This window comes from Dipodomys merriami, unplaced genomic scaffold (assembly GCF_024711535.1).
Source record: "Dipodomys merriami isolate MVZ:Mamm:240054 unplaced genomic scaffold, mDipMer1.0.p SCAF_280, whole genome shotgun sequence".
Classification (NCBI taxonomy): Eukaryota; Metazoa; Chordata; class Mammalia; order Rodentia; family Heteromyidae; genus Dipodomys; species Dipodomys merriami.
The window spans coordinates 1,330,748-1,341,517 of NW_027204271.1; the positions used below are offsets into that span (position 1 = coordinate 1,330,748).

The 10,770-nt window shown below is 34.5% G+C and overlaps 1 non-coding gene across 1 annotated transcript; it reads left to right on the top strand.

The window, feature by feature from the left end:
* Positions 1-293: 293 nt before the first annotated feature.
* Positions 294-400, top strand: LOC138838507 (U6 spliceosomal RNA). The gene has a single exon (XR_011375635.1). It is a non-coding gene; the product is annotated as a U6 spliceosomal RNA (small nuclear RNA).
* The last annotated feature ends 10,370 nt before the right edge of the window (positions 401-10,770 follow it).

A 10,770-nucleotide genomic window follows, 5' to 3' on the forward strand; every position in this document is an offset into this window, starting at 1 on the left:
ATTTAAAACATTAAAACTTTTAACAAACCTTAACACTTGCTGCAATGTTCATTTTGACAGGTGCCTTGTATAGGATAATTGAATTTCTCCTCCTCCAAATCTCTTGAACTACAAATATCTGGAATTATTTTGTTTTTGGCATGTCTATCTTGATTTTATTCTTTAATGTGTGCTTATGTAAGAAATACATGATTCTATAATTTCACAACAATTCTTTTGAACTTACTTTTTGTTGAATTGCCTAGCTTAATAAAATCAATTAAAAGTTATACTTTATATATAAAAACTGTTCTGTGCTCAATTTAGCATCACATACACTAACATTGGAACGATACAGAGAAGATTAGCATGCATGCTGGGCAAGGATGACATGCAAAGTCTTGGTGCGTTCCATATTTTTACAGCAACAGATGCTGAAACGTATGTGGCCACAAGGGAACCGTACCACATTCTTGGTGGGAGTGTAAACTTGTTCAACTACTTTGGAAAGCAGTATGGAGGTGCCTCAGAAGACTCCATATAAAACTACCCTATAATACAGTAATCCCACTTTTGGGGATTTATCCAAATGATCATAAAAAAGACCATACTAAAACTACCAGCACAACTATAGTTATTGCAACATTATTTATGATAGCTAAGATATGGATCCAAAACAGATGCCCCCATTAGATGAATGGATCAAGAAAATGTGTTATATATACACAATGGAATTCTTTGCCTCCATCAGAAAGAATGACATCGCCCAAATTGTTAGGAAATGGAAAGACTTGAAAAAAAATTTATTGAGTGAAGTAAGCCAAGTCCATAGAAATATAGGTCCCATGATTTCCCTTATTTTCAATAATGAATGTATGTCTGGGATAAGCAGAAAATTCAAAAGATATGTGCATATAACCAGATAAGTTGATGTTAAGGAAATTGAACCCCAAGATAGGGACACAAGTGGTTTTTTGTTTCTTGCTATTGTTTCTAACGTACTTATAATGTGTGATGTCATTTTTTTTGTTTATTGTATGTTTCTCCCCACATTATAACCCCTGTTTTCTCTGTATTTGAAGTTGGTACACTTACATCTTGTATGTATGCTTCTCTAATTTGGGGAGGGGAAGGGAAAAAAATGCTCAAATAGAGATACAGGTTGACCCATTGTAACAATGAGATGCACAAGAAACTATTTTTAAAAATGAACTTTACAATTTAGGCGGAGGAAGGAAGGGGATGGGGAGTGTACTTGTGGAGGTGGGAGGGAAGGGATGGTAGGGGAAATATAAAGGAGGAGGTAACAATGCTTGTTAGGAAACTTACTAGTTTCCTTGTTCATGTAAATGTGACCCTTCTGCACAGTATTATTACCATAAAAAAACATATAACAATGTTCTTAGATGGAAGAGTTTATTTCCTCTATTTTACCCATATAATATTGTTAACAAAGAAATTAATTCAGAACACTGATATGAAGGTAATTTGAATAAATGTGTGTGTGTGTGTGTGTGTGTGTGTGTGTGAGTGCGGCAGCGCACAAGCATACACACATGTGCATGCGAACAAACACCATGCATATATATTGGAATGCTCAGAATTTAAATCAGGGCTTCGAGGCCTTGCTAGGCCTTTCCTATCTAGATTGGTGAGCTACAATATAAGCTACATCTCAATTCTTGGCTCTTTGCTAGTTCATTAAACATTTTGAAATATAATTTCATGAAGTTTTTTTTGGCCCTGATTGGCTCCCAAGTGTTATCCACAGATCTCAGTCTCCTGAGCAAATATTCAGAGTAGATAGGATTATAGGTGTGACCAGCCAGCACAAGGCTTTTAGAACAATTTTAAAAGTAAAAGAAAATTTACTTCATGGGGGACTGTTTTATCATCACCTAATTTGAAAGCCTTTTGAGTGATTATATGTCAATTTAATTCGTTTGGGGATTGTTAAAAGATAGTAAGTGATGATATTTAAAAGTTTTAGTACTTTTTAAAAAAGAAACTGGAACTGTGGGACAGAAGAAATTTGGCTGTCTTCGGACCTCAATTTGTAAGCTCAGCTCTGTGCATGAAAACCCATTGTCACCAACACAGTCTGTGTTGAAGACAAAATGTGACAGAAAACAATCACCATGGGAAATATTTGCTATGCTATTATTTCTTGGACAATATGAATATTGAATTGAGAGCATAAGAGAATGGAGAGATTTTACCCACCTTTTTGGTATTGCTGAAAGACTTTTGGAAACTTTGACTCATTTCCTTCCTCACTGTGTGTATCTTTGGGCCATGCACTTATAGTCTTTTACTACAATTTCCCCAACACTACAATGGTAATAACATTAGCATTATACCAAATGTTATCTTAAGAAGTAAGAGAATAAAATTTGTGAAACACTTAACATAAAGCTATGAATGAACTTTGAGTTTACCCAGCATTCTTTTTTAAATACTAAATAGAATATGATAAGTAGTACAGAAGCCATTACGTGTAGTGTTAGCAACCAGAAGTAATATCTATTGACCATGCTCAGCTTCCAAGGAAGCCAGGTGGATAACTTCTCATGCTGTAAACCAAAATGGTTATTTATGTCGTGATAGTGTAAAAATATCAGAGACAGAAAAATGAAGGAATGTTGTAGACTGAGGTGAAATCCATATAAAAATGTGCAAACCTGATAAAACATAAAAGTATCTGAGCAGTATATTGTGTTTTACATCATTTAAGTTACATAGCAAAGATAAGGAAGACCTAGAAGAATAAATTGTCTTTTTGATATTTTATCATAGGTCCTTAGAAGGATGAAAACTTTCCTCATTCTTGTAGAGGCATCATCAGATGAGGGGAACTGTATTTTTTGTTTGCTTCCTTCCATTTATTCTTCAGTTTGAAATCTGAACTACATGAGACTGAAAGAAAGCAAGTGAAATTAGTCGTACAGGCTTTGGAAAGAACAATCAAAGTAAAATAAATAATATATATATATAGACTTGTAAAAGGTCTAACTAAATTGAGTTATATAGTCTCAAGCGTTAACAGAAAATGATTTAAGCAATATCATGTTATTAAAAATTTAAAAATTTTAGGAGCTGCTTAATTTTTTCCTTTCTACTACCTTGAATTAATTATTGATTTTCTATAGAGAGATTAAAGATGAGATTAACAAGAAACTTGATTAAAAATGGACAAAAGTTCTGAATAGACATGTTTTCCAAAAAGCCCTGAAAATTGCCTGTGGATTTACAAATTTGTATTTAATACAACTTCAATGCTGGCTTAATGCTTTGTGAACAGAAGTCATTAGAGAAATGCAATTCAAAATTACTTTGATACTACTTCTTAACTATTATAACTCTTATCAAAAATATCCAAGGAACCAGGTGTGGAGGTAAAGGCTGGTAATTCCAAGTGGTTGGAGGTTGGAGTAAAAGGATTTGAGTTTAAGGCCAGTCTTGGGTACTGCACACAGTAAAAACCTGCCCTTAAAAAAAACTCAAAATGTAATAATGTTGGCTGGCGACAGTGTGGAGAAAAGGAAATTTTCGACACTCTTGGTCAAAATACAGGTTAGTGTTCTCGTTGTAGAAAGTAGTATGCAGTTTTCTAAAGAAATCCAAAGTTGAAATATCATCTGTCCCACCAATCGTGTGATTATTTCTCTCTGGGTAACTCATAAATACATCTGTAATTCATTGTTATGCACATTATTCACAACAAGAGCTAAGATAGAAATCGAAGTCCAGTGTTCACCTACAAACAAATAAAGCAACTGTGGTACACGCACAAATATCTTTTTCTGTTGATCCCAAAGTACTATTTTTTATTGTTTTCCTGTTTCCATGTGATTAATCTCCAAATTAGAAATCCAGATATATGATTTAATTTAACCAAAACTATTTATTGAGTATAAGGAACTTCTACTCTCTGCATTCTTCAAACTAAGATCACCAAATATGATGAGTCTGGAATAATTAGTCTTTTTTTGACCTATGTTAATATTCTTTATAATGTGAGTGAAATGTTTAAAAGTAGTATTTGTTTTAGATTAATTGCTCTGAAGAGACAATAAATGATATTATCAAAGCTTAAAAATGATTTGATTTAAAATTTCAAATTCAGGAAATGGTTTTGACCACTCTGGTTACTGGAGCCTTCACTACAACCTCATGGGACAATTTATATTGATGAAACAAAAATCTGACGTTAGACATTTATGAATAAAAAAATCATGTCATTCTGAATATGTAGAGCTATATATAAAACATAGAAAATTTATTTTCTAAATACCTGAATATGCTAGTACATTTAATTGCAGGGTAAGTACTTGTTCTGAAAGGAGATAAAATTGAACTTATTTTGAAATGTAAACTTAAGTATTTATTTGAATAAAAGACAATGTTTAAAATATCACTCATTCAAGAAACAAGATGTACAGTTAGTTGTTTTTCATGCCAATTATGTTTTCTAAACTTACTACAAATACTAGATTAGTAAACCTAAGTCATTGTTTTGTAGGGAAATAGCAATTCCATTTCTTAAAACTCATGACAATAACTTTTTCTCAAACAATTGCTAAGTAACTGTTTTATATTTTTTGTCACGGAATCTTATTCGATAAATTTTTATTCATTAAGTTAAATAATTGGCAAACAATATAAATTATGCATGGACAAAGTTTATCTAACACGAGTTTTTTTTCAGAAGATAGAGCATGGCTCTCTTAAAGAACATTAGAAGGCAGTGTGTTCTTTATTAATTTTTAGTTATTTTGTTAATAGATATTAATTGTCAGAAGTGACAATTCCATAAAATCTTTAACGGTATTTGATTATACTCCCTCTATTTCTTTATCATTACACCTTCCTCCAAAGATCTTCTGTTTTTAAAATAAAATTACATCCTTATATATGCGCATATAAACTAATTTGGAAGATTTAAGCTAAACTTCAAGTTAATTCAAGATGTACAGTGAATTAATAGAATAAATAAAAACCTGAATATCTTTTGTTAACTTTTGAATTGAGCTATCATTATTATTATGGTTAGGGTTAGGATCTCTGACAGAATTAGAATTAGGATTAGAGAAATACAAAATTTAGGTTCATCACAGGATGACCCATTGCAACAATGATACTCCCAAGACACTATGTTGAAAATGAAGTTTATACCATGGGAAGGGAAGGGTATGAGAAGTGGGGAGGGACGGGATAGTGGGAGAACAAGAAAGGAAGGGGTAACAATGCTCAACAAGAAACGTATTCCTTACCTTTTATATGTAACTAATCCCTCTTTAAATCATCTTTTCAACAAAATAAAAATTTTAAAAATAATGAAAAATAAAACCTGACAGGACATAGAAAAACAGTTAAAAATTTATGTTCAAAATGCAAGTAAAAGTTAGACCTACATGCTGAGCAAGAGTTAGGATAAATATGAAAAAAGAGGCTTGCTACTAACATGATGATTCGGTTATATGTAGGCTTAGGATTAGGAAAGTTGTGCTAGTTAGAACGGGGTTAGGATGAGAAAAACATGTAAGACATTGTGTAAAACTGCCACATATTTTAAGAAGAATGAATGAAAACCAGTCTGTGTTACTTTCAACATTCAGATATAATTTGGTTTAAAGTGTGAGATACTTTTTTGTTCCGGTTAGGGTTAGGGAAGGATAAGCTTTAAGGTGAATTTTAGTTTTCCAATTAGAATTAGAAGCCAAAAAAATATGTGATTGAATAGAATCTAGACAATTTTCCTTACGTTAACCATTTGGTGTTAAATCAGAATGTGATTTGGATTAGGTTTCTGGTTAACCGGAGTTGAGGATAGAGTAAAGAAATGGGTTAAACTAGTGACTCGCGCCTATTATCCTAGCTACTCAGGAAGCTATTTTCTGAGCATCGCAGTTCAAAGGTAGCTCAGGCAGGAAAGTCCATGAGACTTTTATCTCAAATTAACCACTATAAAACATAAAAGCGGTGCTGTGGCTCAATTGGTTAAACGCACACCTAGGGCTAAAGAACTCAGGGATTATGCCCTGGCCCAGAGTGCAAGCCTCACGAACGACAAAAAGGAAAAAAAAAGAAATGTTAAATATTAAGTAAAGCTGAACCGTTTTTTAGGTTCTAGGAATTCAGGAAAAGCTGGGATAATGGAAGTATTTCATAAAATCAAGATTTGAGATCAATGGGTATAATGATTCCTGTTATGGAACAAAATATATTCAGAGTTAAGAGTGAAAAATCTGTAGGGTTTACAGAAAACCTACAATTTATTTCAAGAATTACCAATGGAATTTCAGTTAGGATTGCACAAAATGAGCATTTTTCATAAATTTTAGAATTGGGAAAAGATTAGTGTCAAGGTAATGGTTAGGATTCCAGCCATGGTTAGGCTTAGAGTGAAGGAGAAAAAAAATGAGGGTCTAATTGAAGGTAAATTTTAATATAAGCCTGGTAAGAATTAGAATGAATGTAAACTAGTGTATTGCTATTAATGTTAGAATCTACTCACAATTAGGCTGATGGTTATTCTCAATGTTCCAGTTAAGAAAGATTACGTTTAGGGTTAGAAAGTGACTAAGATATTGGAAAAATTGAAACCTGTGTTTGGAAGGATGAGTGAAAACTAGTGTACTTGTGTTAGTGTTAGTATTGTCATATAATTTGGATTAAGATTAGGGTCAGTATTTTCTTCTGATTATATTTACTGTTACGAATAATAAAGCTTTTAGTATAAAATTGTGTTCACTAACAAGTAGAAGCAAATATATGAGGCTGAATAGTAACTAGAACATTATCATTACATTTATTTCTCAGTGATCATTCTTGTAGTGATTAATGAGAGTTTTCCAGACAGGTTTAGGTTAAGAGTTAGCGTTAAGTAATGGACTAGATGGTAAGTAAATCTGAAACTGTTTTCAGATACAGTAGTTCAGAAAAAGGTAGAATCAATGGAAACTACAGTATTTTTCCTGGTAAGAGAATGTGAGGACAAGTAATATAATGGCTCCTGTTAGGGAACAAGATAACTTTCGAGGTAGAGTCAAAAAAATTGGTGAGAATTAGGGCAAACTGAAACTTATTTCCAGAGTGAAAACTGGAGTATTCATTAGAAAGATTAAAAACTAGAGTATTTTTCTTAAACATTAGAATTGGATTATCATTAGGGTGAAAGTTAGGTTTTAGTTCCAGCTAGGCTTAGTGTAAGCATTAGGGAAATGGAAAATTTAGGGTCAAACAAAGTAAATCTTCGAATAACAAATAGAGTTAGAATTAGGATGAATGTGAAATAGAAAACTGCTAATAATAAGATTAGAGTATGATTACGGTGAGGGTTAGGGTTAGCTTTACAATAAAGACAAGATAATGAGTGAAACTAAAAACTATTTTTAGAAAGATGAGTTGACTTGAAGTTAGGATGAATAAAAACTAATGTATTTGTGTGGCTTTTAGACTCCAAAGGCTAAGGCAAGCCAGTGATATCCTCGTTCCCAATATCTACTGTGGGAGTATAGAGAATTACTGCATATTACCAAGTGAATGTCCCACACAATCTTAGTTGTAGCAGCTTTCAACCGGGAAGCATTTTCAAGTAATGGAATCAGTCAGGAGTGCAGTCTACCTTTACCACGGTGGAGGTAATCTGGATGATGATGTAGATATCCTCCAGGTAACTGTCAGGCTGTTGTTGAACTTTACCCATTAGGATGTGCAGCAACAGCAGCAGGGTCTCTCAGTGGCTCCAAGGGACTGTCACACCTCGTGCTTGACTGCAAATTCCTACATAGACTGGTAAGGATACATTGCATACGCTTGGCAGGCTGTGACTCCACTAGTTTTTAAGACAATTTACACAAAAGCCCAGGACAATTTACCAAGATGACAACTTTTTAAACAAATAGATCTTTTAATAAAGCTAGGATTTTCTAAGCAGATATAGAGGACTCAGGCCTGTACTATTATTTCCCATGCCTTTTCCTTCTATTTTGCCATATTTTTAAAAAAGTGAATATTTTCCCTTATTCTTAATAAGGGATGATGGACAAAGATTCATCTTCTGTCACTTCTTGAAGCTGACTCAGGAGTGTTGATCCTACCTAGCCAGGATCCTATAAACTTAGCCTATTTTACAAAGAGGTTACCATGGTTAGATGTCATTAAGAACAATATTTTAACTTTTGACAAATGCACAGACCATTTTTCTGGCTACAGCAGTGGAGCTTCTTTAGTCTTCTGGTTTGCAAAAGGATCTTTATGAATGGCTTCGGAACGTGATCTCTAGTAATCCTAACAATGTCTGAGATACCTATGCAGGCCTTCAGACAGATATCAATAGAAACACACTCTCGGGTTTACAAACTTTTCCTGAGAAGATCAATTTCATGTAGCTTGTGTCAGCTCAAAAGTTACTGCCAATTAGAGCTTTTGGCACATACAGGGGTTGGGATTTAAACTATCCTCCACATTTTGCAACCTTAGCTTTTTACTAATATCACAGATGACTGACAAGTTCCTGGCCCTTTCAGTCATAGACATGCTTACAAACTATCTTCCCATGACCTCCTGGCTCTGACCAATTTGTGAAGGGCCATGCACAAATGACTCAAGGATCTGACATTATTTCTGCCTTCTAAGCAGTGGCTTACGGTCTCTGGATGCTCCTCCATTACTTTCATCCAAGGAGTGTCTTCTCCACACTGGAAAGAATGCCTCATTGGCAATTCCCTTAGTTGGTTGCTGGACTTGAAATTGGGGCCTGAGTGCTGTCCCTCAGCTCTACAGCTAAAGGTTAGCACTCTGCCACATTGAATCCTAAAGCAGGTCTGCTTACTCTTTCTGCCTTCTGCTGGCTGAGTAGAGGTGACATTCTCACAGAGACCTTCATCTGCCCAGGCTGGATTTGAACCAATTTTCAGATCAATGAGTCTCATAAAAGGCCTTTTTACTCCAATTAAAAGCAAAAAGGCAGTCAACATAGTAGTAGCTTTTAAGCATATTCTTACCTGAAACTTATTAAGAGCCAAAGTTACATCTGACAAACTTACAAGAATCCTAACTCCTTTTTGTGGATCTGCTGGGATCTGTTACGGAAAAAAAAGAAAAAACCTATGAGACCAAACTGAAATAGGAATTAAGCAATAACTTTGGTAATCCTAATTTTTCCTTTTTGTACTTTGAGGCAAATGTTTAGAACAATTTTACTTTTAAACGTTATATACAGAAATCCATTCCTAACATGTAAGCCTCCTATTCATCTCTGTTTTAATATTCTATACTTTAGTTTTTAGTTGCATTTTGAAAAACCCCTTAAACTCTCGAGGCTAGGTGTCACTCATTTCCTTTTGGCTGCTTGTTTTTAAACAAATATACATGAAAACTTTTAAGCTCAAATAACATTTTTTTCTCAATGCAAAAATTAGAATCATCACTGTACCAAGAAGCTAGACTTAACACCTTTATGTCTTAAAAATAACATATCCAATGGCAGAATATCAGAGATCAAACCACATTATACAAATAAAATTTTTGATCCTCTTTTTAAGGCCTTCTTAATTTTAATATTAACACATCCAAGGGGCAGTTTTAGCAATGTTGATCAGATCTTCACATCACTCATTTATACCATCATGTTTCCAGTGTCTATCTGTAGGGAAAAGGGGCAGAATAAAAAAGGGCCACTTGGCCCTTCCTGTGGAATGGGCACACACCCAATCCGACTCTTTAGATTTAGTTGAACTGCGTTTGTGCCCGCTTGCCCTAATTCACGATGCATGGACTCTTCCCAGGGCCTGTTCCACCATGCATGACCAGCTGAACTGCACTTCTGCCTGTTCATCCTTCACTCCTAACGATAGGTCTTCTGTTGGCTTCTAAATTTCTCCTTTTTGTTAAGCCAGATATTTTGATTACAGTGTAAACAGCTTTATGCATTCTAAAATACCAGATTTTCTAATTTTTAAGTTAAAGAATCCTTAAAAAGCTATTTCAAACAATGTGAAAATGCTTTAAAAAATTTTTAGTAATGATCAAATCTCATAACCTTTGGAACTTTAAACTTAAACTCAGCCAATTGTTACAGCATGCTGACAATTTCTATCATGAACATGTTCACAAGCACATACAAAACACACTCAGATTTTTAAGCACGCAAAAATCAAAATCAGTTATATGTACATTTTAAAGTTTTGAAAGAAAAATTTAAGACAGTATTTATTTTAATCTAAGTAACTTTGTTGAGCTTCATTTTCCCAGGGCTTGCTAATTTAGCAAGGCATTTCAAAAATTGGTCTTTTGCATCCCTTCTGTTGGAGGAAGGCTGGGGGGAGGAAGTCACCTGAAATTAAACTGGCCTGATTTTTATCCAGTTTTAGACAAAAGCACTTTACATTGTCAGGACAAGCTGAAAAATCAAAACCAGGCACAAATCCTTCTCTATGACTGAGCCCAGCTGGAGCCTGGAACTTCTATTTTCCCAGATATGTTCAAAATCACATTTGTAATAATAGTTACTAGATGAGAACTTCATAGATGAGGTGGTATGGGGTTTCTGGTGGAGCTCTGTCTGGTTTAAGGGAGGAGTTCGTATTGGCACAGCCTGTATGGTGGAACAGGACAGGGATTTGAGGGCAAAGGCCAGCCTGTGTAGGGCTTTGAGACATCAGGGAGGGAACAGCAAGGACTAGACTTGTTAGAAGAGGGGTGTCTTCTGCAGTAGGTGGGATTTAGGATGGAGGCTGGCAGGTGGACAGGTTTTCATTGGAAGAAGGTGGGGTCACTGGGGAGGAG